Here is a 23,696-nt window from a genome sequence, read left to right on the forward strand (position 1 = left end):
ATTTCCTTCCTTTTAAAGAATACATGTAAACACACACACACACACACACACACACACACACTCACTCTAGTGGAGTACACACAAACACAGAATGAGGAGCTTCAATGAGTGGGGCATGAGTCACTCCAACTTCCCAAACGGGAAAAAAGTGGTAGATGGAAACAGAGGACTTCCAAAAGTATGTGAGAAATAACTATATATGAAAAACGAGGCAAATTTCTCTATTTTCTGTGATAATTCACAACACTCATTTTCATCAAGATAGAGAACAAAAGCCAGGAAAAACTCAGATCCCTTTGTTGTAACTGACCTGCCGATGACATTGCCGTTGCATCAGCTCCGTCCAGTGGGGATGCTGCCAACCCAAAGACGCACACTCGGTGATTCATGTTGGCACACGCAGCGCTTGGTACCATTTGGCTAACAGATTTCTTACTCTTCTTCACTTGTTCTTATGGCTTCTTTATGGGTAACTCTAATTTTTGAAAATTATTTTTAAAACAAATCATTCTACCCATTTTCCACAAAAAAAATTCCAGACATTTCTTCTCTTTCCCATCCCCCTGTCCATCCGGTGGAGTCCCAAGTTTCAGAAGCATAGAATAATCTAGCCTTTCATTTTCTTCAATAACTAATCATTGTACATCTACTATCAATAGTTATTAGAGAATTATGCAATTTGATGCCAGGATCCTGTCCGTGGTTTGAAATTCATTAAAGTAAGTGATGGATAATATCAAACAAAAAATTACCTTCAACGTAAAAAGGGTTTCTGCAACTCAAAAAGTTTTAAGAATCTTTGGTATTTCTATTTTTATGCTTGAAATACAAGATTATAAGTAAAGCCAGCACTTGTATACTATTTACCACAGGCCAAGAACTCTTCTAATTGCTTTTCTCATTTTATCCTCAACATGAATGCTAAGAATGAGTCCTAAAATTCATGCATTGTTATTATCTCCATTTTACAGATGAGGAAATTGAAGCACAGAGAGGTCAAATGACTTGCCCAAGGGCACACAGCCAGTAAACATAAAGCTGGGGTTCAAACATAGGCAGCCGGGTCCAACATCCGTGCACTTAACCATTACACTGATTACCAATTCTGGCTTTAAAAGAGACAAAAATTCAGAGACCATGAAAGCACTGAATTTTATTTGAAATTACCCCAAAGTTGGCCTGAAGATGGTGATGAAATATGACTGATACATTTGGATATTAGAGTCCCTGAAACTCAGAGCTGAAAGTTTTTATATTTTAAAACAGTGTGTTGCTGTGAATAAAGCTAACAGTTTGGAGATTAGAAAATAATTAAGAAAGTAAAAAATATATACATGTTGAAATGTATGAATTTTTGAAATAAAATATTTGGAATAATGAAGACAGCAACATTGCGGGGCATCGTCAATGAATTCAGTGCCCTCCAGCTTACTCAGAAATGTGATGAGACAATGAATGGAGGAATGGAAGAACAGCTGTCAATATGTGTAATACACACCCAGAAAATCTCCCAGGCCACATTCAATAAAGCGCAGCCCTTCAGTGCATCACAATGTGACTCCCTAGCAGGGTTTTAACTCATTTGCAGCAAATCAGACTTGATTTGAATTACAACAGATGGCCAGCCTAATGAAGGCAGTGCCAACAGGAGGGAACATTGTAAGAATTAAGTGGAAGGAAGAAGAGCCAAGAATTTTAAATGAACATTGTCAAGCACATACTTTGGATCTAATGATGACAAGGATTTGTGAGACTATTTCTAAAACAAAAATACTTTCAACACTACTGATTCTATATACAACAGTATTTTCCCATCTGCAAAGACATTACCAAGTTTTTAAGATAATTACATTTGGAATATAGGTATAAAATGCCATATACTTTAGTAAAAACATATTGGATGCTAGACCATTGTGTTTTATTAGCTGTGATCGAGAAGTTTCTGGAGATTATTAAAACACTGGGAGTTGTGTCATGCAGTCCTTTACACAGGTATGCAGTGAATCCCGTGGTTTGCTGGTAATTGCCTTCCAGATTTGGGGTTATCCTCTGTTTCCAAATTTTTATTATGTGCTAACTTTACAGAAATTCTTTCTAAAGGCCTTAAATGAAACCAAAGACATTTTTCTTTGTCTTTTAAACCTAAAGCAGTATTTTGTTGTTTACTGTCGGACAGAAATGATGAATGTTTTTAAACCATTTGGAACAGAACAGATGAATAATGCCAAAATAATCTTGAGAAGTTTCAAAGTAAAAGAAGCCTTCCTTTCAAAGGAAAAGAGGAATTCCAAGAAAAATAGATAATGGCTCTTTGTATAAAATATTTGCTCTACTTCATGAGAAGAATGGAATAAAATGAGTAGTCGTGACTAAGAACTGAGTACTATGGTACGGAATTTAAATATTTTTAAAGAGTAATTATAGCAACACGAAATAAATTCTAGGTTCACTATTGAAATGGAATGAGCCATGAAATACAGCAATAACCAAATATGTATGAATAACAATTTTATAAGCACGAAGCAAACGTGATCCTGAAACTCCAATTTGATTGCAGCTACCAAAAGCTCAATTTCAGCTACCATTATATCAACCTAAGCAACTTGGCTATTTGTTTAACATGATCTTTCTAATGGTGCCTTTGTGCGTGCTCAGAGCTATTACTCATGGCTTTGATTTGGCCAATCACTAAGCAAGTGCAGGCTGTTTTGTATGCTTTTCTCCCTAGAAACCTATTTTAAAGCATCACGGAACTACAGTCAAGGAAACGAAAGCAGTCCTATAAGGCCAGTAGATTTGGGCAGGGGTGGAGAAATCAGTGGCAAGACATTAGATTGGAAAAGTCCATAGCTGTAGGTCAGAAAGCTTTAGAAAGCTGTCCCCAGGAGCTGACACTTTATCCCGAGAGAACTTCAGGATAGTGATATAGTCAGACTGGCGTTTTAGAAAAAGCGCTCTGGCAGCTGTCTAAAAGATGTATTGGGGAAAAATGAAACTAGAGGCAAATGAAGGGCCAAGAAATAGACCAAGAAATAGACCAAAAAAGATCCGAGGAGTGAATGGGATATATTCAGAAGTGCAAGTGTTAGGATCTATCACACACTAGATTAGAGATATAAGCTGAAGAAGAAATGATTCCTGAATTTTAAGTTTATTGTTGTAATGAAAAATACAAAAGTGATCATTTTCATGTAGCCCAGAATTCCACTTAGATAAATGGCGTTCAGTCCAGTGGTTTCAAAAAATAGCACTTGTTTTTATTGTTTCTTTGGGATTAAATAATATGCAAAGGAGATAGTAGCCCACTGTTAGCCAGAAAGAAGAGATGATGTGTGAGTCTCAGATTCAGAAATAATTTCTGGGAACAAAAGTCTGGAGAGCTCAGTGACCATCTCTGAAGGCATCAGGAACTCTGAACCAGTAGCCTAAAACCTGGGGAGATTCTCTCTTTGAAGATAGATCTTTCAAGCCTTTGGACCCCATACACACAAATGACTCAAAAACATGTTTCCAACCAGACCTCGCCCCATCTACCTAACTGCCGACTGGATATCTTCTTGGGAATCTCAAAGGCCTTTTGAAATCAGCATGTCTAAATCCAAACTTATGACCATTCTCTCCAAATTTGATCTTTCATTGTTCTCTAGCTCAACAATGGGTATCATCCACCAGAAAAGAAACCTAGAAGTCAACCTTAATATGTCCCTAGAAAACCACCGTTTGCAATATCCCATCACCGACACCTGATACCTTACTTCCTAACCATGTCTCAAATCCTCCCATTTCTCTCCACGTCCAGATCCCAAGGATACACTGCACGAATCCAGTGACAGCCACTCTGATGAACCACAGAATGAACAGTGGAGTCTCCTGGACTTGGGCAAGGTTGTGGCCATGTCCCCATCACCAACTTAGTGCACACTACTATGGTCTCTTGCCTGACAACTGCAACATTTGCCCTGTTTCTATGCTGGCCCCATGGAATTCGTTCTTCATACTTCAGACATGTTTCAAAACTCAAGTCTAGGTATGCAGCCTTCCTGCTTAAAATCCTCGTGTGGTCTCCCAATGCTCTTAGAAACAAGACAAGTCTTTAACGTGTTCTACAAGTCTCTGCATAGCCCTGGCCCTACCCGCTCAGAACCAGCTCACGTCGTTTCCCCAGGCTGTTATGATCCATCCACATGGGTCTTCTTTCATTCCCGGGACCTGCTGTGTTTGCTCCTCACACACAGATTTTCACACACTGTCCTCTGTCTATAAAGCTCTTTTCCTAGTTAATGCCTTCTCATCTATACTAGTTAGCTGTTATGGCTAATAAATATTTCAAAACTCAGTCTCTTAAAACAACAAACACTGATTATGGCTTCGAGATCTAAGGGTCAGCCTGCTCTGGGCCAGGTCAGCTGATCTCAGCAGGCTCACTCTTGGGTCTGTGCTTGCTTAACAGGTCAGCTGGGGCCTGGCTAGTCTTGGATGACCTCTCTCACGTATCTGGCAATTAGCTAGTTGTTAGTTAAGGTGTCAGGGGACACTGGGCCATGTGTCTTTTATCTTCCAACAGCGTAGCCCAGCGTATTCAAAGCAGCGTCAGGATTTTCCGAGGGTGAATAGTCATGCACAAGGCCCCTTAAAGCCTAAGTTCAGAATTGACTCAACATCACTTCCTCCACATTCTATTAGCTACGGTAAGTCACAAAGTCAGCCCAGACAAAAAGAATCATGAAATAGATTCTCCTGGTGGGAGGGGTTGCAAAGTCACCTTGTAAAGGGACAGAAATAATTGGGACAATTTTGCAATCAATCTACCACATTATCTTCTGGATACTGGCTCCAGATAAGCTTCCTCAGGGGAAGTCTTTCTCACAGGCTCCCTGCCTAGATTAAACCACAGTATTATAGACTTGCTCTAGGAACCACTTCTGCATCGCACTTGTCACAGCTGGTGTTTCACATGTATTTGTGTGATTATTTGCTTAAAGTCTATTTCTTGCCTTCTGCACATCACTTCTCCCCAGACTTAGTGGTCAATAAAAAGCCAATGTCCGTTTGTGCTCACCATGGTATTTCCAGCACCTGGCACAGAGTAGGTACTCAATAAATATTTGGTTAGTGAATTATTTTACTTCCTATTGTGTTATTTTCAGAATATACTCCCTGTCTCCCAATAAAATGCTTTAAAAAAAAAAAGTAAGCTTTTGCTTATTTGGGAGAGGCAGCCAGAGGTTATTGAGTCCTGCCCACAGCAAAACCTCCAAGCTTGCTATTATCACCTCTTTGGGACATGTGGCAAAGAAAGAACTGCACAAGGAGCCACCAGGGGCTGGGAAGTAACTTTAGAACTTAATATATAAAGACTCATAGGGGTCTTCTCATTAACTGAGGCAAAACACAAACACATGCACAGAGGAAAAACAGTAGTTTTTTGTTTTGTTTTGTTTCTTGGTGAGGAAGATTGGCCCTGAGCTAACATCTGTTGCCAATCTTCCTCTTTTTTTTTTCCTCCCCAGTGTCTCAGTCCATAGCTGTATATTCTAGCTGTAAGTCATTCTATTCTTCCATGTGGGATGCCACCACAGCATGGCTTGATGAGTAGTGTGTAGGTCCACACCCAGAATCAGAACTGTGAACTCGGGGCCACTGAAGTGGAGTACACAAACTTAACTACTTGGCCATGGGGCCAGGCCCCAGAAGAATAACTTTTTAAACAAAAAGAGATTTTACAATGTTAACATTTTGTAAGTCATGTTGAGGTGGTTGTGATTTGTTTCAACAAGGTACATGAGTAAAAGATTGCACAGTGTTTGTATTTCAAAGAAGTTCATTAGAAAACATTTCAATATTTACACTCAATCAGAGATTCCGATAACATAATTTAACAATGAAAATGTCAATGAGAACTTGGTGTTACATTGTGGTAAATAATATTTCATATCAGTGTAAAGTTATTCCTTAAAGGAATGGATAGATTGTGAAAATAGTCACAAATTCTTCCCCTGCTTGCATGCATGCTTTTGTGAAGTGACTGCAGATTCTCCCATGAAGGGGTGGGGTCTGTTTCTCCACTCCTTGAATCTGGGCTTAGTCATGTGACTTGCTTTGGCCACGGTAACATCAGCAAATGTGACACAAGTGGAGACTTGCCAAGCACTTGTACATCAGGGTCTGCTCTCCTGCAGCTCCTGGAAAAGTCTGGAATATTCTACTGAATAATAAGAAACTAGGTGATGTGGTCCCGGGTAAGAGATGAGCCATCCCAGCTGAGCCTCTGAGACCTACTAGCTCCCAGTGTACCTGGACGCTGACCACAGACCCATGAGTGAGCCCAGCCAAGACCAGGAGAACTGCCCAGCTGAGCTCAGTCCAAGCTGCTGATCGACAGACTCACGAGCAAAAGAAACGAATGCTTTTTGAAGCCACTTAGTCATGGGGTGGTTTGTAACACAGCAAGAGCTAACTGATACAAGGACAGAGAACAAAAAAGCATCAAAGACATATTAATGTTTGGTAAACAAGGCTCAACTGGAAAGAAAAGAATATTATCTGTCTTATGTAAGATAAGAAACTGAAGCACGGTGAAGTCTCACAACTTTCTCAAAGGTCACATTTTTAATCTAATAAAGATTTTGGGGGCCGGCCCTGTGGCCGTGTGGTTAAGTTCATGCACTGTGCTTCGGCGGCCTCGAGTTTCTCTGATTCGGATGCTCGGCGCGGACATGGCATTGCTTGCCAGGCTGTGCTGAGGCGGCGTCCCACATAGCACAACCAGAAGGGCTTACAACCAGAGTATACAATTTGTACTGGGGGTGCTTTGGGGAGAAGAAGAAGAAGAAGAAGAAAAAAAAGAGTTTGGACAAAAAGATTTAAATGGTTTATATACCAGCTGTGTTCTAATTCCTACTCTCTGACTGTTCCAGATGACCGAAAATACTGTAGCTCTATCAGAGTATTAAAAGCTCATTTGGATTTTGGTATGTTGATTGCTGTTGTCACTAAAAATTCTAAATTATCTAGGCTACAGTTGGGTTGTGAAATCGTCAAAGGAAATGTTTCCTCCGTCGTAGGAGGATACGTTACTACATTTAGAGTGACTAAACTTTAGGTTTCGTTGTTCTAAAATTAAAATGGGAAGATGGAGGTTTTTAATTACTGATACTTTGAGTTTTCTAGAATCTATATATATTCCATTTATCTTTTTATAGAGCTTTGTTCAGGAAACAAATCAGTATTCCTCCTGTGTTTTTCCTTTACCCTCACACTATAACCACACTCACAACACTTCTGACACAGATGTGGAGGAGTTTTCCTCGCCCAAGTAATTCTGTGACACAGCTGGGTGTCCTACAGTTTGACTCAATTCTGACACTCTCTACCTGGAGGCAGCATCAGATCCCACAGGTTAAGGGCTCAGTCCCCAGCCTACCCACAACTTCTGTCCGACTTGGCTACAAATCCGAGGTTCCCATGGTCAACCATGGATTCAATTATTTGCTAGATAATCACATAACTCAAAGAAACACTTACTTGCATTTACCAGTTTGTTAAAGAATATGATAAAGGATATGGATGAACAGCCAGACGAAGAGATACATAGGGCGAGGTCTGGGAGGGTCCCAAGCGTAACAGCATCTGTCCCTGTGGAGATGGGGTGCACCCTCCCAGTACATGGATGTGTCCACCAACCCAGAAGCTCTCCCAACCCCACAATGTTGAGATTTTAGAGAGGTTTCCTCACGTAGGCATGATCAATTGTTAACTCCATTTCCAGCCCTTTTCCCCTCTCTAGAGAACAAGGGTGGGGCCGAAAATTCCAAGCTTCTAATCATGGCTTGGCCTTTCCGGTGACCAGCCCTCACCTAGAAGCCCACCCAGCGTCACCTCATTAGAGCAAAAGACACTCCTATCGCCCAGGAAATTCCAAGGCACTTAGGAGCCCTGTGTCAGGAACCAGGGTCAAAGACCACATATTAGAACAAAAGACGCTCCTAGTGCACGTATCACTTAGGAAATTACCAGGGTTTGAGGAGCTCTATGCTGGGAACTGGAGTCTAAGACTAAATATTAGAACAACAGATGCTCCTAGCACCCCCGCTTACAAGGGTTTTAGGAGGCCTGTGTCAAGAACCAGGGGCAGAGACCAACGTATCTGTTTTTATTATTTCACAGGCTTACTTTTGAGGAAAGCACGAAAGTCTAAACGTCACTGGTTTTCAGTTCTTTTAAACAGCGTAAATGTTATGGAGGTAGTGGAAAATGTAAATTAACAGGAATTTAACTGTAGGATATCAATCTGTAGCAATCACACCTTCCATTAGGAACGATTTTGCGTATCGAATTCCCATTCCCTATTTATGGCTGAGGGCCATACGTCTGTCTGTTTGAGTCACAAAAGCAACAATGCAAAATTCCTGGCTATCTCTGCAATTTAGTTGAGCAATTGTCTAATTCTTACCCAGAATCATCACTTTACTGGACAAGCAGATATCGTGGCACTGCACCCTCCCATTTGAGGAAAATATCCACATTTGTAATAAAATGTTTAAGGCTGGCGTTCTTGCACAGTTTCCCAAAATATTCAGCAAAGCAATAAAATTTATAGATATAAACAAACAGCACTGGGTGAATATCAGCTTTGAGAGTGAATTAATTTTTTTTCCAAAGTGTCCTATGTTAACCGACAAGGTTCACTACAGTGGTCCCTGGATGAGAAGTCAGACCTTTCAAGGTGAGAGGTCGCATTGCCCTAGATGGGAGAGGTTCCAGAGGTACACCACGCTCACAGGAAATGAGCACAAAGAGCAAAGGAATGGGAGTCCTGAGTTGACCATGACGGTGATTATTTGGGGAACTACATTAGAAAAATTCCTCACAATTAAGCTCCTCCCTTGTCCTCTTTTTGTTTTGCTTAGCAATGGGCAACATCGTCTTAAAGTCAGCTTAGCGCAGAGAATGCGTGTGTTGGGCCTGAGAGAAAAGTAGCACCCCAAGATAAGTGGTACCCCTCAAAAGGACCAGGGAAACCCCACACCCATACAGCAAGCTGCTGGTGCACTTCACACAGCATCATATTGTGCCTTTCCACAGTCACCGGAGATAAGCTCCTACAAGTAGAACTGGCATCTACAGATGACCATGAACGACAAAAGGAAGGAGTTGAGGAAATCAGTACTCAGATCTCATGTCTTCCTTCCCTCTGAGCGCCAGCTGAGGCTCCCCACTTGCCAAACGCAATCACAAATCAGAGGGCAAGGAGGCCCACTGGTGGGGTCCATACAGATGAGCCTCGCAGGGAAGAGCCAAGTGGATGGGGTGAAGCGAGGATGTGGACAGAGTAAATGGATCAAATATATAGGTTATAGTTTTAATTGTGACGCTATAATAATAGAAATAATTTTCAAACCACTAGATCCAAAAAAATACAATAAAGCGAACACTTGATCAGTCCAACATTATGGTAGATTACCTGCGGTGAGGGTGAAATAGTTCTTCACATCCTGTACACACGATCCTTTACAATGATACTTTGCCATTCCTTCCATCAAGCTATGGAGTTCCCTTCTCTACCCTCCAAATCCAGGCTGGCCTCGTGACTGGCTTTGACCAGCAGAATGACGAAGTGATGTTACGGGTCTTCTGAGCTTAGGCCTCAAGATGCTTTGTAGCTTCCTCTCTCTCTCTCTTGAACTGCGGCTGCAGGTGAAGAGGCCCAGACCAGCCTCCTTGGGGATGAGAGACCATGTGGAGAGAAAGGTCCAGCTGAGAGTCAGCACCAACAGCCAGACATGTGAGCCCAGTGGGGCCACCAGGTGACTGCACCTGCGTGAGTGGTCCCAGACAGGACCAGCAGAAGACACCTCCAGTTGACTCATTGAAATATTAAGCAAATAAAATGGTAGTTGTTTTGAGTTTTGGAGTGGTTTCTTACGTAGCAATATATAACCAAGGAGTAAAATGAAACTACATATGACTGGCAAGTGGAAAACAGATCCAGTATTGCTGTTTGCAAGAGTTACACAAACCAGACTCACACAGATAGTTTGAACATAAAGGGACAGGAAACAACCTGCTAACCAAAAGGTAATATTAAGATCAGAAAAAATAGAAAAGGTAAAAACTATTTTAAAAATAAAGATATTTCATATTGATAAATGTAATTTTACCAGAAATATGCAGGTCATGAATCTTTACACACCTACTGATGTAACTTCAAAACATACAAAATAAAAATGGTTTTAATATAAAGGAAAATTTGGGGCTGGCCCCATGGCCGAGTGGTTAAATTCACGTGCTCCACTTCAGGGGCCCAGGGTTTCGCCAGTTCAGATCCTGGGCATGGACATGGCACTGCTTGTCAAGCCACGCTGAGGCAGCGTCCCACATGCCACACACAACTAGAAGGACCCACAACTAAAAAAACAAAAAAAATGCAGCTATGTACCGGGGGGCTTTGGGGAGAAAAAGGAAAAGTAAAAATCTTTAAAAAATTTTGACAAAACACCTTAGAAGTAAATAGATTAAAAAATTAGTAAAAATATAGAGGATCAAACTTATAAAATTAATAAACTTAATTGAAGAGTTATATTTTAAGAAAAGCTGTGCCAAACACATGGAAAAATACATTAGATAGTCTTTTTTATCTTCATTTTTATGTATTATACATAAACTTAAAAAGTACAGAGAATAATATAACAGGATGTAGCTGCCAATGAGATTTTTTAAAGGTTAACTTTTTAAAAATTTGCTTAGATCTTTCTATTTTTAAGAAATAAAATGTTACAGGCACTGCAGCCCTTTCTTATCCCATTTCCCTTTGTCCCTCCCTGGAGGTAACAAGTATCCTTACTAACATGGTGAATTTTCTACCCTGTTTTTATACTTTTATTGTCTATATATGTCTCCGTAAATAACATATGGGTTTGTTTTATGTATTTTAAATATATATACTGTTTGTTATTGTTAGAGCTGTGAGTTTTTTCTGACTCCTAGTGACCCTGTGGACAGCAGAGCAGAGCCCTGATCAGGCTTGCTGAGCCATCCTCTCACCTTCTGATGCTCTATCAGACAAGCTCCCTTGCTATTCACAGGGTTTCATGGCAGTTCTTTCAGAAGCAGGTGGCCGGGTCCTTCTTCCTAGTCTGTCTTAGTCTGGAAGCTCCGCTGAAACCTGTCCAGTATTTGAAACACTGGTGACAGAGCTTTCAGCATCACAGCAACACACAGCTGCACAGCATGAGAATCAACAGATGGTGTGGTTTCCTGACCAGAAAACGAACGCAGGGCAGTGTAGTAAAAGTTCCTTTTTTTTTTTTTTTTGATGAGGAAGATTGGCCCTGAGCTAATATCTGTTGCCAATCTTCCTCTTTTTGCTTGAGGAAGACTGTCCCTGAGCTAACATCTGTGCCGATCTTCCTCTATTTTGTACATGGGACATTACCACAGCATGGTTTGATGAGCAATGTGTAGGTCTGCGACCGGGATCTGAACCTGTAAATCCAGGGCCTCTGAAGCGGACCACACAAACTTAACCGCTACACTGCCAGGCCAACCCCAAAAGTGCCAAATCTTAATCACTAGACAGCCACAGCTGGCTGTATACACTGTAGGGGAGGGAGAAGAATACTTTTTCTCTATCCTCCTAGATTCTATGTCTGGGGCCCTAGAAATTTAACTGACAAAAGACAGATTAACAAAAGGAAAACAGAGTTTATTAACATACATGGTAGAAACTCAGTGATGAGTAACTCAAAAGAGGATTAGAACTTTGGGTTTATATAGCATCTTAACAGAGAACAATAGATTTGTAGAGAAGTGTCAAGACACAGGAAAGGAGTCTCGGCTTTTAGAGTGGCAAACTGTGGGAAGGTAAATATATGTGGAAGCTAATGGACAATAAGGGCTGTTTAGCAAGACTTGTCTTGCAGAATCCGCTCTGAGCTGATAAGGGTCTAGAGTCATCGCTGGTGATGAGTTCAGTGATCAGATGATTAAGAGTCATTCTTCTCTGATGCACAGCATGGTGACTAGAGTTAACAATACTATATTGTATATTTGAAAGTTGCTAAAAGAGTAGACCTCAGAAGCTCTCATCACAAGAAAAGAAATTTTGTAACTATATGAGGGGATGGATATTAACTAAACTTATTGTGGTAATCATTTTGCAATATATACATATATCAAATCTTTGTTATACGCCTTAAACTAAAACAATGTTATATGTCAATTACATCTAAATAAAACTGGAAAAAAATTTTTAAAAATAAATCAACAGCAACAGAAAAGAATTGTTCTTCTCTGCCTGGTGTGGGAGAGAGGCAATTTACAAATGCAAATCTATGTCCTGCTTTTGGTCAGACGGGGAAGGACAGAGAGCTTTTTTTCTATGTCTGCTGTTTCTTAATTTATACAAATGTGTATCTTTCTGTGATATTATTTTTTTAATTCAAAATAAAGTAGCCAAGCTATATCCATTTATTTTTTCCAGCTTTATTGAGATTTGACATATAACATCTCCATTTAAATACGTAAGATCAAATTCATTCACCTTAGCTGCTGTGACATCTTCAATCCAGTGATTGACTCTCCTACTGATAAATATTTAAGTTGCTTCTAATTTTTTGCCATTACAATAATTCTGCTGTGGACACCTTTGTAAGCTTTCTTGTAGATTTATGGAAAAACATTTCCCGGAGATGTGGGATTACTGAGTCGTAGGGAATACACATCTTGAGCTTCACTAGGTATTTCCAACTTGTGCTAAGAAGTTGTACCAGTTTACACTCCCCCAGCGGTGGCTGAGGTTTCTGATTTCCCCACATCTTGACTAATACTTTGTATAGTTAGATTTTTTAAAATCTGTGCCAATCTGCTGGAAGAGATACTGTATAGTTTAGTTCAGAATAAATTCCTGAATTGATAGTTACTTTCCCTTAATAATCCATTATCATATGACATTTAATGCTGCAAATGAGAGGTATACTATCTGTTGAACTGTCGTACTTTTTAGGTGACTTATTTCTCTATCTATCTTTAATATTTTTTCCTTTGTCTTTGATATTTTACAGTTTACTAATACATGTTTAGTTATTAATATTTGAATTCATCTCTAGTCTAGACTATAGGTATCTTCTTAGTGCCTTTATAACTTTCTGAAAAATTTTCAATAATTATCTTTTAAAATATTGTCTCCTGACCTCTGTTTCCAGCAATTTGGCAAATTTGATGAACCATCCAGGTACAGAACCATTTTTTTTTTTGTTTCTGAGCAAGATTTGCCCTGAGCTAATATCTGTGCCAATCTTCCTCTACTTTTATATGGGTCATTGCCACAGCATGGCTCATAAATGGTGTAGGTCTGGGCCTGGATCCAAACCTGTGAACTGGGGCCACTGAAGCAGAGCATGCTGAACTTAACTACTACACCTTGGGGTAGCCCACAGAACCATTTTTAAACGATGGATAAAAATAGGAAAATATATGTTTCAAAAGGATGCTTCTCTGCCGTCAAGAAAGCAAGAGAAAGCAATCAGAGGCCAGAAAGCATGATTTCATGATCATTCAAACCAACATTTAACCTGAGGGCATCTGCAGATCTCTGATGGCCCAGAAGCTGAAGGCCAAGCAGAGTAAAAGTTCAGACTAGAGGATGCCCACAAAAGCCAGGACCTTCCCCTGAAGATGAAGTCATAAGTGGGTGAACTAGAAAAGATAAACCTTGAAAAAGAATACTTGCCTGTTTTGGCCTTGGCTCTGGGTAGAGTAACAAGAGAGGGTCAAAATCTCTTGAACATTGTAGCCCCAGCACTCACCCAGCGTGAGGAGCCAGATTCACTGTCTTTATGGCAAAAAGGCCCCAGCCGGAACCCTCTCCAGAGGAGCATACGTTAAGCAGAGGCCTCCAAGAATGCCAGAAGACAAAGTTCCAAGCACACAGCTCTGTTAACACCTCGAGCATAGCCAGTGGAATCCATTTCAGACTTCTGATCCCCAGACTGTAAGATAATAAATTTTGTTGTTTTAAGACACTAATTTGTTACATCCTCCGTACTCCCATGCCAAGCTCTCTTGGAGGAACTCGTTGCTTGATCTAATATGAGGAGCAAGCAGCCCCCTGACATGCCACAGTGTTCTGTCAGATTTACTGTAAGTTGTTAAGCACCAACAGGAAACTAAGAGTCTGGCAAAAAATGCTTGTGTTTTCCCACGGACTTAGTACATTTGCAGGAAGTAGCCTGTCCAACCACTTCCCCAGGTGAATAGCAAACTTCTTTGCCCCTTTACCAGCCCAGTGGGCAGAGTTCTTTCTATTACCGTTTGCCTGGGTGGGGCAGACTTTTGAGGTCAGGCTTCAAGCACAGAGCTCAGTTCCAGCTTGAAAACCTGTGCAGAGGCAAGGTCATGACTCCTAGGCTTTAAAACCTTAGCAGTCTGCCCCTCGGCCTTCTTCCTATCAGCTGTACAAAACATGGCAAACATAACATCAGTCTCACTTAAATCATTTCATTCTTTACTTCCGGCTTCTAGAGATTTCTTTTCCCTTCAGCTGAGCTATTTACTAAAAATATTTTTTGTTATATTTTGTCCCTCATTTCCAGGTAACTGTTAGGTTCAAAAGGACCTTCAAAATAAAATTACAGGGGCCGGCCCTGTGGCCAAGTGGTCAAATTCGCGTGCTCCGCTTCAGCAGCCCAAGGTTTTGCAGGTTCGGATCCTGGGCACAGACCTAGTACCGCTCATCAAGCCATGCTGAGACACAGCAGATCTAGAAGGACCTACGACTAGAATATACAACTATATACTGGGGGCTTTGGGGAGAAGAAGAAGAAGAAGAAGAAAAAAAAGAAGATTGGCAACAGATATTAGCTCAGGGCCAATCTTAAAAAAATAAAATAAAATTACAAACTATTTAGAAACGAGCGAAAATGAGAAAACATTAAAGCTGTGAGAGTTAGGCAGATTTGGTAATCAGAGAAACATTTATAGACTTAAAGGTACATATCAGAAAAAAAGATTAAAAATAAGTAAATAAAACATCTAATCATTCAACTTAAGAATCTAGAAAAAGACTAAAATAATCCAAGGAAAGGAACTAAGAAATTTAAAAGCTGAAATTAAAGTTATAAAAGAAAAAAATAAACCAGAACTAATTTAATCAATGAAATTTTTTCTGAAAGGAAGAATAGGACAGCTAGAACTTTGTCAAATAGGATCAAGAAAAAAAACAAAGAAAATACAACTTGAAATTGTACACAATTACAGGTATAAAAGATATTAATCTACAGAATACTATGTAGAAATGTATACTAATAAAATATAAAACCTAAGTGGTTAATTTTCTAGAGACATGTATATTATTAAAATTGAGTCAAGAAGATAAAAAATTGAACAGATAAATAACCACCAAGAAAACCCTGAAATAGACGCTATGCCAAGAGGGCTTTATGAATGGGTTCTGCTGTACCCCTAATGAACAGATGAATCATGTTTTATTTGAATGATAGGAAAAAACATGTGAAGTTTCCTAACTTATCTGCTACCAAAACCATTTAAGATTTATTAATAAAAATGTCATTATAAACCAATTTCATTTATGAACAGACACAATAAAATGCTATTAATCAAACCAGCAGATTGTTACATATGTAACATATTACATCATTGGAAGAAAACAAAAGATTTCATTGACAAAAGGCGGCGGGGGTGAAGGTAGCAAAATACTTAGAAGTAAACCTAACAAGAAATGTACAAGGCCTATGTGAGGGAAATTACAAAGCTTCACTGAAGGTAATAAAAAAAATCCTTTAAAATAAAGTAGATGTACATGTTCTTAGATGAGAAGTCTCAACATTATAGGTTGTAATGTTTCAGTTTGATCTGTAAATGTAATGCAATCTCGATAAAATAAGTCCATTCTCAAGTTCATAACAGAGAGAAAATGCATAGGTATAGCCAAAAATTTTTGAAAAAAATTAAGTCATGATGGAAGATTTGACCAACCAGGCACCAAAATATAAAAATACAGTGATTTTAAAATGAGATATTAACAAAAGAATAGATAACACATCACTGCAATTGGAGGGCCAAATTCTCATCGAAATGGAAACTTAACAGTATATTTTCCATTTTACATCAATCTGTAGAGAATAATCTATTAACTATATGGTCCTGGGACCTTACCTCTTACCACGAACAAAAAATAAACTCAAGAAGAATTAAACAGCTAGACACTTTTTAAAAAGCATAGAAGTATACAGAGAAAATATAAAATACTTTTATAATCTTGGAGAGGGGAAATGGAAAATTTGACTATCTAAAAATGTAACAGGTCTTTAAAAGAAATGACCTCAATGTTGAAGACCAGCAATAGACTAAGATAAAATATTTGCAACACATATAATATACAAGGGATTAATATCCAGAATACAGCACCACTACAAATCAACAAAGAAACAGAAAGAAGACTATGAACAGGCAGTTCACAAATTAATAAATACAGTTAGTGTAATGCTGGCTATGCCGTGCTCCAGTTCTGAAGGATTTATTCCTCCAGCTACTGAGAGGGTTGCTGGCTGACTGCCCTCGCCTGTCAGCCCTCGCTGGGAATGACCCTCAGTGGAAAGAGTTGCCTCACCCAAGCGCATGCACCTTCCCATGGCAGCCCTTGTCCAATGACTGGGAGACCCAGGGAGATAAACGCTTGGCCACCGTGCTCTAAGGCAGGATGACTCCAAGGGCCATCATAGCTTCAGAGATCACCAGCAGGTCAGCTGAACCCTTAATTGTGCAGCCCAACTTATCCCTCTGCCCGTCCTGCTTCCTTCCCTGCCCCCATGGCTGTTAATCAAAAGAGCCCTCCCTAATAACTTCCTGCACCCTAATCTCCATCTCAGCACCTGCTTCCCAGGACCTGACCTGCAAGTCAGTGAACATGAAAAGATGCCTTGCCCCAGTTCTAATCAGGGAATTTTTTTTAAAGAAATCAAAGGTCTTATTTTGCTCATTAGATTGGCAACATTTTCAAAGACTGATGGCATCCAAGGTTGGAGAGGGTATGGAAAAAAAGCATTTCATGTGCTGTCAGAAAGTAAATTGGCAAATCATTTTTGGAAAGCAATTTGCCATAAGCTAGGTACCTATCTTAGAGAAATACCAGTACAGTTGTATAAAAAGATATATGAAGCAGTTCATTGAAACGTTTTTCACACAGTGGTGAAAAATTGCCAGCAGGACCTGTGCTGTTTTGTAATCTGGTCAGCTTTCCTTCCTTGGGGGAACCACTTCTTTCCATTTCACTTAGTGCAGTTGGGGCTGTCAATCACAATAACCCCGTGATGGTTAATTTAATGTGTCAACTTGACTGTGCTAAGGGATGCCCAGATAGCTGGTGAAACATTATTTCTAGGAGTGTCTGTGAGGGTGTTTCTGTAAGAGATTAGCATTTGAATAGGTAGACTGAATGAAAAAGATTGCACTAGCCAATGTGGGTGGGTGTCTTCCAATCTGTTGAGGGCCTGAATAGAACAAAAGATGGAGGAAGGGCTAATTTGCTCTCTGCCTGAGTTGGGATAACCTTCTTCTCCTGGCTTGGGACATCAGTGCTCCTGGTTCTTGGGCCTTTGAACTTGGGCTTACATCATTGTCCTCCTGTTCTCAGGCCTTCTGGTTTAGACTGGAACTACACCACCAACTTTTTTGGGCCAGTCATGGGACTTCTCAGCCTCCATAATTTCATGAGCCAATCCCTCATGGTAAATCTCTTTCTCCATCTCTATAAATATTGGTTCTGTTTCTCTGGAGAATCCTGATTAACACAAGCCCCTTCCTCCATCTGGGCACACTGGCGAGCACTGGACTGAATCCTGGCCAACCACGGCATCTCATTTTCCTGGACCCAGTGCTAGATCCAGAGGTGTGTGGTGATTCCAACAGGGCCAACCTGAGACCTGCCAGAGAAGTGATAGACAGACACTGGTAAAGAGAAGCTCTCTTTGCAGAGCCGTTGTTAAGCTAGGGGCTGTCAGGGGCCATCTTCTCTGGCACATGAAGAGAGCCGGCTGGTGGTATGAAACTAACACACACACACACAGAGGCCGCCAAGAGATGGAAACATTAATCTTTGAAGCAATCACTCAGTCTCTACATCCAGCTATGCCTGAATCTTCCTTTCAATAAGCCAGTAATTTCCCTAATTTTGCCAAAACTAGTTTAAAACAAATTTGCAAATCTTGCAACTGTAAGAATATTAAGATAATTTGTTGAGCATAGGGGATTAGTTAAATAAGTGCCAATACCTGCATACCATGAGTCGACAAAATTTTTTCAGTAAAGAGCCAAATAGTAATTATTTTAAGCTCTGCAGGTCATATGGTCTGGTTATCCACCTCTGCTGTCATGGCACGAAGCAGCCACAGACAATATGTAAACAACAAGAGAGGCTGTGTTTCCATAAAACTTTATGTACAAAATCAGGTGGTGGCCAGATTTGGCTTTCAGGAAATAGTCTGCCAACTCCTGTCATATCAGGGAGCCATGAAGTAGTTAAAAAGTGATGTCCTTCTGGGCCAGCCCTGATGGCTGAGTGTTTAAAGTTTGGCTTGCTCCACTTCAGTGGCCTTGGCCGGGTTCCCGGGCATGGAACCACACCACTCGTCCATCAGTAGCCATGCTGTGGTGGTGGCTCACATAGAAGAACCAGAAGGACCTACAACTAGAATATACAACTATGTACTGGGGCTTTGAGGAGGAGAAAAAAAGAGAGGAAGGTTGGCAACAGATGTTAGCTCAGGGTGAATCTTTCCCAGCAAAAAAAAAGAAAAAGTGATGTCCTGCTATAGATGCTAACGTGGTAGGATACTATTTTGCAACGTAAACCCATGGCTTTCCATCCTCAGTAACTCCTTTTACCCTTTCTGCCCAGGAGCCTTGGCACTGAAGGTGCTCTGCCTGGAACGCTCCTCCCACAGGTAGCTGCCTGGCCTGCTCCCTTCCTCCTTCAGGAGTTACTGAAACGTCTCCTTAGTGAGGTTCCCCCAAGGCTGTGCTGTCTAAACTTACAAGCCCTCTCCAACACTAACTTTCTTCCTCCTCTTCTTTATGTTTCTCCTTAGTTATTTTCCCAACGAACATCCTCTATATTTTTCTACTCTGAAAGCTCCATGAGTTCAGGTATCTTAATCTGTTTTATTCACCTTCCCAGGCCTTGAAACATTGCCTAGCACATAGCAGATGCTCAATATTTGTTGAATGAATGAATAATAATGGAAACATTTATTGACCACTTTCCACATGCCAGGTACTGTGAAAAGTGCTTTACGTTAATTTACTTAAATTATATCAAATTATTTAACATAAACAGTTACTTAATTTATGTTAATTACATGGTCATATTATATCATCTATTACTATATCATTTAGTTTATATTAGTCCTCACAACAACCATTTACAGTATGTACCACTGTTATCTCTATTTGATACGTATCCAGGCAGCGATGATGCTAATGCCTAGGGCCTCAGAGAAGGGCTAAAGGGCAGGAAATATAAAGCCAAAATCCTTGACTTTTCCTTCCAAAACAGGTCCTTGAAACCCACAGGGAAAGTAATAGTCTTGAAAGCCAAGGTGTTTGCTTGCAAGAGCTGAACCTTTAAAAATAAAAAATGCAGGAAGGTTTTTGTGTGGCCAAAAGCCAAGTAGCCAAAGGATTTGAGCATGACGTTTATTCTTGAATAATGGTTTGGGATGAACACATGCCTTTTAGAAGGAGGTGGAAAAAAAGACTCTTGGTGTAGCTGGGAGATTTTTCTCAGAGTAGGAGAGCAGCAGAATGGGCCCTCGTGTGGGTTGGAAGGCACCCCAGATCAGAAAGATCTAGGCCTTGGTTATCAGGGGTGTCTCAGGACATGGAAAGCCTCGTAGAGAAGAAGCAGGGCATGGAGTAGTGCTGCCTGACTGAGGTTCCAGGTGGAAGGGCAAGGGCAGCCCAAAGCCCCGGGGATCCTCTTAGAGGGGCAGAGGTGGCTGAGGGGGGAAGGGTGGGCCTGAAGGGAACTGGAGACTGGCTGAGAAGTTTCCAGAGCATGGGGGCCTGAGTAGAAGAGATCATAGTGTGATGGAGGTCATCTCAGTGGATGCCAGGAGATGAGGATGCCCACAATCCGTCAGTGGTCTCCATCCCCAAGCCACAAGGCATAAGCCTCCTGCCTCCATCCTGGGTCACTCCTGGGGGAAGGGAAGCTGACTTTCACTGAGTTTTTACCTATTAGAGACTGAGAAAAACTCAGAATTGACCACTTTTATCAGAAGGGACTTGATCACGTTCTCTGCTATTCAGCTAACAACTAAATGAAGTACAGGATGGATTAAGAAAACGGCAATTTTGTATACATGAGATTTGTGACAGTGAGATCCTGCTACTCCAGTATGGAAAGCTCTCCAATGCATGGCGTTAAGTAGAAAGGAAGCAAGTTCATGAAACAATCTGTACAGCACTTTCCCATTTATACAAATGGGCGTAGAGGGGAAGTGGGAGGCGGGACCTTCCCTTTTCAGTCCCTGTCCTTCTTCCTGTGTGAACTTTTTGCAGAAATGTATTCCACTACTTTTTGTATAGCTACAGCAACAAAATAAAAAGATGCTGTGATTATGCTGCATAAACTCTTTTTTTAACTCAAGCACCATCATTTCAGGATCACCTTCTCTGGCTCTGAGCATCCGCTTTCTCTCCCTTCCTCCACTCCCACAGGCTAATCCAGCTGTCTTCCTCCATGTTCCCCATAGCCTTGCTAGAGCCTATATACCACAGAGTATGGAAAACGATTGGCTCATGGGTTTATCTTCTCCACTAATCTATGGTTCTTCAAGGGCAGGGAATGTGTCTTATTCATCTTTGTGCCCAGAACCTTCTAGAACTTCAGGACATAGGTAATGAATGAATCAGGAAAAATGAATATAAACCTATCTCTGACTTCAGATGAGTCCCGGAGTTCTACTTTACCAAGTTTTAAAACACTACTATTATGACGTACTTAAAATGTGAATATAAAGCTAAAAGAGAAAAAGCCCAAATTAACAAAGGAAGCACAAGATTCTTTATTGAAAGTTTTCTGCCAACTCTCTAAGGAAGAACTGTGCCATATTTATGATGAAAGCACAAACAAAGGGGACAAATAACATGAGTGAGTAACAGTTTCCTATGTTTAAAATTCAGGCCTAGAATTTTATGTAACAACTATTTCATCTATGGCTTCCTTTTAGTACAACAATTGAATGTTAGCTGGTACTAAAAGTATATAAAGGATTTAAATGGTTCTCTTCTGAGTCTAAGCTACCTGCAAAGCCCACCTCCATCCCTTTCAAGTTTAAGAGACTTGAGAAAGTGACTAAGGCATGTCTGGGGGTGACAGGATGGACACCAGACCGCTACGGCTGGAAGTAACCTGCACTTTACACACTAGGTCCCCAAACCCAAAACCATGAGAAAAGGCAGGCATCAAATTCTGAGGTCATTGAACAGATGACAGAGAAAGTTCAGTGGATTTGCAGGCTTCTATATAACCCTCCGGGGTAAAACGAGTGTGCTAAAATGGAGGCCTCCAGGATTGGGAGAAGGGGTGTGAGGGACACAGATGCGTCTAAGGGACACCTCACAGTGCGCCTCCTGACTGATTGCTCCAATGCTGCTTCTGCTTCCGCAGGATGCCAAAAAAGCTGATTTCAGGAACTGAGAGCAGGGAGGGGGAAGAGGCTGGAATGGGAATCTCTCTGAGACTGCTTGTTCCTCTTTCCCCCTTCAGTTCTTCCCCCTGGGTTGTAGGACTGGACCTGCACAGAGTTAACCAACTCAGACAGTCGGCTCTGCCAGGATAGCAAGGCTTTTGTTCTTTGCCAACTCTTCAAGGCTATGGTTTGTGTCTTCCATTTGGTTCTCAAGGGCAGCAAAGACCGTGGGAACCATCCCATCTCTGACTACCGGATACAGCAGCAAGAAGATCGCTGTGAGCATTTTCGTTATGCTGATCTTAAGTTACATTTCTTTGGCTGTGTTTCAATTATATGCACCAATTATTTCTCTAGGTTTTCTTTAGTGTAGCATCCATATAGCCTATACTATATTTTAGAATTAAAAATACCTCCATTAAAGCAGACGTTGGGTGAGATTTCTCTCTAGATGCCTTCTCATTAACAGCAACAGGTGCTTACACCAGGTGCCCCTTGACTGCAGGAATGTTAAAAGCACAGATGGACTGACTGAGATCTCAACTATGCGCCCCTTTCGGCAGTGAGGCCAGGTTCGCACTTTCTCTGCCCCCATCCACACTAAAATACTACTGCCTTTTGTAGATGAATTTTATTGTCAAGACTTTAGTCCAAGCCATCAGCACCTCTTATCTGGATTCCAGTAATGGTTTACTTACTTGTCTTTCTACTTTGACATTTCCATTCCTTCAATCTCTTCTCCACACAGGAGCCACTATCTTCTTATAAACACATCCTCAGCTTCTCAAGGGCTCCAGTTGCCCTTGGAAGAAATTCAAATCCTTGCCAGGGTCTGACCTGACCCCTGCCTGCCTTGCCAATGCAGGCTTCCTTTGGGTTCTAGAACAGAAGTTTTCCGCAATGGTGCCTCTGTCCTGTCACTCTTCACCCCATTCCTTATGATGACTGCTTCTCATCTTTCAGGCTTACATATCTCTTCCTTCGAGAGGGTCTCCCTGACACTCTGCCTATTTTCTGTCACTACACTGGGTATATTACCTTTAAAAGCCATGTCACAATCTGTAATTATAGGATTAGATATTTGTTTCTACTCTGTATCCTCTCAGACTGTACTCTATGAGGGAAGAAATCATACGCAGCACCTAGCATGTTACCTGGCACATAGTAGGTACAATTAAAAAATGCTAGCTGCATGAATGCATTCTTCCGAAGTGTCAATGAAAAAATAAATAATGGAGGAAAATACCAGCTGCCTTAACGATACTCAGACTTAACTCGTGCCACAGGCATAAGGGGTTGGGACAAACTCACAGGCAGCTTACAGGGCTTCCTCTCGCCACCAGCCTCCACCCAGCCGGAGTCCCCTTGCCTCCTGCTTCTGGATAGCATGGCCTTCTCCCTTAGGCAAGACAAAAGGCTCAGGCTAAAATCTTCTGATTCCTCTGGTCTTTCCAGTCAGCCTTGCCTTCAAGGTCACAGCAATTTGTATGGACGTTGTTGATCAATGAGGTGAAAACCCTCTTCTTCCCAGAGCATTTAGAAGACTCTCTTAAGTGCTGGGCATTCCTATTTCTGGAGGTTCCACCCCCTCATATCAAACAGATTAAAACGAGTTCATATCCCACATTTAGCACAATACACTTGCTGTAAAATATATTAGAAAAGATTTTTGTATTTTTGCTCTTGGAATTTTTGGCTATGACTAATGTTTAATTTTTGTTTTTTTTTAGATTTTCTTTTTTCTCCCCAAAGCCCCCCTGGTACACAGTTGTGTATTTTTAGTTGTGGGTCCTTCTAGTTGTGGCATGTGGGATGCCGCCTCAGCATGGCTTGACGAGAGTGCCATGTCCGTGCCCAGGACTCGAATTGGCGAAACTCTGGGCCACTGAAGCAGAGGGCATGAACTTGACCACTCAGCCATGGGGCTGGCCCCTAATGTTTAATTTTTGATTGGCTGTTTATCTCTTTTATCAATTGTTATATATC

At 41.0% G+C, this 23,696-nt stretch overlaps 1 long non-coding RNA gene across 1 annotated transcript in view; it reads right to left on the reverse strand.

The window, feature by feature from the left end:
- Positions 1–22,565, reverse strand: part of LOC102148667 (uncharacterized) — an 84,870-nt gene extending 62,305 nt beyond the window's left edge. Inside the window, exon 1 of the long non-coding RNA XR_001380035.3 lies at positions 22,409–22,565. This is a non-coding gene — a long non-coding RNA (uncharacterized lncRNA). The remainder of the gene's footprint in view (positions 1–22,408) is intronic.
- Between the last annotated feature and the right edge of the window lie 1,131 nt (positions 22,566–23,696).

The sequence above is a fragment of the Equus caballus genome, chromosome 29, assembly GCF_041296265.1.
Source record: "Equus caballus isolate H_3958 breed thoroughbred chromosome 29, TB-T2T, whole genome shotgun sequence".
NCBI classification, from domain to species: Eukaryota; Metazoa; Chordata; class Mammalia; order Perissodactyla; family Equidae; genus Equus; species Equus caballus.